General features: G+C 29.9%; 1 protein-coding gene across 2 annotated transcripts in view; it reads left to right on the top strand.

The window, feature by feature from the left end:
• LOC106457607 (gamma-aminobutyric acid type B receptor subunit 1-like) overlaps positions 1-4,688 on the top strand; it is a 46,235-nt gene that overhangs the window by 18,236 nt on the left and 23,311 nt on the right. The window lies entirely within an intron of this gene.

Raw genomic sequence — 4,688 nt, 5'->3', positions numbered from 1 at the left:
TAGGGAGAACATAGATTCATGTAGTTGACAGATTAAAGTAGGGAGAACATAGATTCATGTAGTTGACAGATTAAAGTAGGGAGAACATAGATTCATGTAGTTGACAGATTAAAGTAGGGAGAACATAGATTCGTGTAGTTGACAGATTAAAGGATTTGTTAAATTAATTTGATTTATCCGATGTTTTTCGATATCTTTATCCAAAAAGAAGGAATATACTTGGACTGGCTAAAGAGAAAACATTATATTGAAAGTCAGATTGGATAAACTCTAAGTTAATTCTATTACGTTGACGAGAATTTTCGGACTGCCGCATGTAAATACGTTCATTTCTGACGTACACAGCAGTAGTTGTACGATATACAGAGGTTTTGAGTAGGAATATGGGGGGGGGGGGTGCGCTTATGGCGTTTAAATAGTAAATTATTGGAAAATACCAAATATGTAAGTGAAATTAACGAAATTATAACAGATTGTCAGGCACAACAAGAAAGAAAACATTTAAAAGCGTTAGAGTGTGGTGGGATCGTTTAAAAGGAGTAACTAAAGCACATACTCAATTACTTCAAAGAAAAATTGATTTAAAAAAGAAATGGGAAATAGAGCATCTGGAAATAAAGTTATCTGAATTATCCCTGACTGACAATATGTATCCTGTGTACCAGGAAACTTTGAAAGAACTTCGTATAAATCGAGCCAAACACTGTGAAATATATTAACGAATCCAAAGAATCAGAGAAACTGATACCCCTACATCTTATTCATTTAGATTAGGACAAACACCTAGTACACAAAAAACTGTATTAACAGCTTTAAAGGATAAAAATTGTAGGGTAACTCAAAATTTAATTGAAATAACTTCTATCATTATTGATTTTTATAAGATATTATATTCAGAAGAAACAGTAAATGAAATTAACGATTCTTTCTTTGAAGGCTTACCGAGGTTATCAAAAAGTGTAAAAGATTCTCTAGATTCTCCATTAACGCTTACAGAAATACCTGCCGCTTGCCAATCATTAGCAAAAGATAAATTCCCTGGAATTGATGGCATAACGGTTGAGTGGGAGTCTATAGATGCTCCATTAACGCTTACAGAATTAAATGCCGCTTGCCAATCATTTGCAAAAGACAATTCCCCTGGAACTGATGGCATAACGTTTGAGTGGTTAGTAAAATTTTGTCCTAAAATTGGTATTTCTCTACTAGAGGTTTTTAATGAATCTCTAGAGACAGGTGAATGTTCTAGAAGTATGAAAAAAAGCAATAATAAAGTTAATACCTAAAAAGGGAGATTTGACAAAATTTACAAATTGACGACCAGTATTACTTTTAGGTAATGATTAAACATTACTTTCGAAAGCCATAACAAACAGAATGAAACCTGTTATGAGTCAATTGATTCATGACAGTCAGTCTTTGTTCCAGATCGACGTATTTATGATAATATACACGTTATGCGTGATATAATAAATCTCGCAAATCAAAATAATGAACGTTTAGCTATTGTAAATTTAGATCTTGAAAAAGCCTTGGACCTCATAAATCATAATTATTTAAAAAAAGATACTTAGAAAATTTGGTTTTGGCGGGAATATTATAAAGGCGGTTGACACAATGTATAAAAATTCCATATTTTATGTAGTTCATGGATCGGTTTCAACTTCAGCTATTCCTTTTAAGAGAGGTGTAAGACAAGGAGATCCAATAAGTGGATTTTTATTTACACAGCAATAGAACGTTTATTTTATAATTTAAGAAAAAAAATAGTTCCTTAAGTTCAATATCAAATTATAGTTATCACCATCTTATGCTGACATATAAACATTTATATTAGACAGGAGTCAGAATTTAATGTTATTCAAAATCCAGTAAAGGAATTTGAAGCATATTCGGAATCAAAGTTTAACGAAAAAAAATCCCTTGGTTTATGGCCAGGCGCTAGGCTATACATGGTCGAATCAAGGAATAAAAGTATTTCTAGTGGTATGGATTCAAAGAAACTGGGATGAACTAACAGAAAAATGTAGCGAACCTATTACAGTCTGGAAGCGTTTTCAACTTTTTTTATCATTAAAAGGTAAAATATTTATTCTTAATCAAATTATTAGTAATATTATATGGCCCAGATTTCAGGTATTAGAACCGACTAAGAATTTGATAACTAATTTAAAACATTTTTATACAGTTTGTTTGGAGGGAAGTTCACTGGGTTAATAGATATATATTATCTTTTGAAGAAGGTGGTGTTACGTCTCTGGTCGTTAGTTAATTTTCCGTATAATTTCTTTTCGAAGAAACTTCAGCGATACAAGTCCTTTCTTAAATGAAACTGGTTTATTCTTTCTAAATACAACTTTGCAATACACTTAATTTCCACAGTCACGCTATAACAAACGCTATAATTCACAAAGAACGTCTCACGTGCTCGACTCAACAATACGTCTTTCTCTGTCCGCAGTTCAATTACACATTACATTATTGCCGTCACGTCTTGACCGTCTTATATATAAAAGAATACCGAAATCTAGTAACCTCCCGAGGATTCACGAAGCTTCGAGAATATGACGTGTTACTAGGGTCACGTGACCTCCGCTGTCGTAACAGTGGATTAAATCTTATATCCTTGAACGATAAACTAACTATTTTTAGGATTCGTTACTTCTAACCAACCAGTTCACCCATCTGAATTACAACTGAAACTATTTTTAAACGGGCATATCAACGTTTTGATTTTCTTACAGTGAAGTGGTATGGAACCACGAGGAATGTTAGGAATGTTTTATAGCTTTGTTTTAAAAGGTGGTGTAACGTTAACATAAGAAGGAAAATTCAAAACTATTCTGTTCAAGCACTTCTTAAAGAGCCTCTTTTCTTAAATTATTATTTATTAGATAATACAGGAAATCCATTTTGTTATTTTTTGTCACTGATAAATAATGTGGTAACAGTATCAGACATTGTAGATAACGAAAAAAAAAATAGATGGGAAAACATAAGGTCAATCTTGCCGTCACAATTACAGATTGATGAAAATGAAAAGCGTTTGAAACGTTTATTGATTGCGATTACAATACAGTTCAGGAATATTGTTAATCCTATAGGATTAATTAGTAATAGTGAAAAGTTTACTAATAATGAACCAGATAATAGATCTAATTTAGAATCAACAATAGCAGAACAGGACACTAAAACCTTGTATAACAATTTAGAAAAAATAAAATAAAATAATTTTTCGAATGACTATCATCCTCAATTACCAAAACGTATATGGAATATAATATATAGAAGTCGGGCCGACACGGATATACAGTGAAGACTTATACATGATGCATTAACTAACCCACTATGGTTAAAGTGAATAAATGTGACTGGAAACGAATTATGTTCGTATTGTAATACTATGATAGGTGACAATTGGCATATGTATTTTAGGTGTATTGTAAACCATAATAGGTGACTATTGGTATATGTATTTTAGGTGTTTTGTAAACCATAATAGGTGACAATTGGTATATGTATTTTAGGTGTATTGTAATACTGTGATAGGTAACAATTGGCATATGTATTTTAGGTGTATTGTAATACTATGTTTGGTGACAATTGGTATATGTATTTTAGGTGTATTGTAATACTATGATAGTTAACATTTGGCATGTGTATTTTAGGTGTATTGCAATACTATGATAGGTAACAATTGGTATATGTATTTTAGGTGTATTGTAAACCATAATAGGTGACAATTGGTATATGTATTTTAGGTGTATTGTAATACTATGATAGGTGACAATTGGTATATGTATTTTAGTTGTATTGTAATATTGTGATAGGTAACAATTGGTATATGTATTTTAGGTGTTTTGTAATACTATGATAGGTAACAATTGGCATATATAATATAGGTGTATTGTAATACTATGATAGGTAACAATTGGCATATATAATATAGGTGTATTGTAATACTATGATAGGTAACAATTGGCACATGTATTTTAGGTGTGTTGCAAATGAACTTTTATTAGACATGATTTTTAAATTATGTTCAACAATTTTGGGAAGAAGATGTGAATCATATGATTATTGGTATTTATGTTCTTATAAAAGTTCCAATAACTTTAAATTAATTGAGGTATGTAATTTCATCATTATTTTAGGAAAGAGTATTATATACAGTTACTGTTGCGAGATACAAAAAATCAACATGTTCCGTATCTTCAAATAATTAAGGAGAAATTATTACGTAATTTCATTAATAGAATGAAGTCACGGATTATATTAGAAAAAAAAATGTGGGCCTAACAAAATGGTGAATTAGAATTATTTTTAAAAAATTGGATTCAAGAATGTCGATGGTTTATTATAGATCAAAATATTGTGAAATTTCCTCTTTTTGAAAAATTTAATTTTTTTCTTTATGTGTTATATGTATATTTACTTATAATTTTAATAATTATTGTATGATAAATAACAGTTGATGACGTGATTGAAATTTGAAAAACAACAGCCTGAATGTTTTGATAAAATTATTCAAAATGTAATTCAACATTTTACAACTATTACTTCTGAGGTTATTTATTATACTTAATGGAAATTGTTATATTAAAATATCATCCAATTTATATATGTAGTAGTATGTAATAATTATTTATGTATGTTACAGATAAGAGTGATAAATTTGTTATGTAAAT

This window comes from Limulus polyphemus, unplaced genomic scaffold (assembly GCF_000517525.1).
Source record: "Limulus polyphemus unplaced genomic scaffold, Limulus_polyphemus-2.1.2 Scaffold351, whole genome shotgun sequence".
Lineage (NCBI taxonomy): Eukaryota > Metazoa > Arthropoda > Merostomata > Xiphosura > Limulidae > Limulus > Limulus polyphemus.
This window is presented reverse-complemented; position numbering and strand designations above follow the sequence as displayed.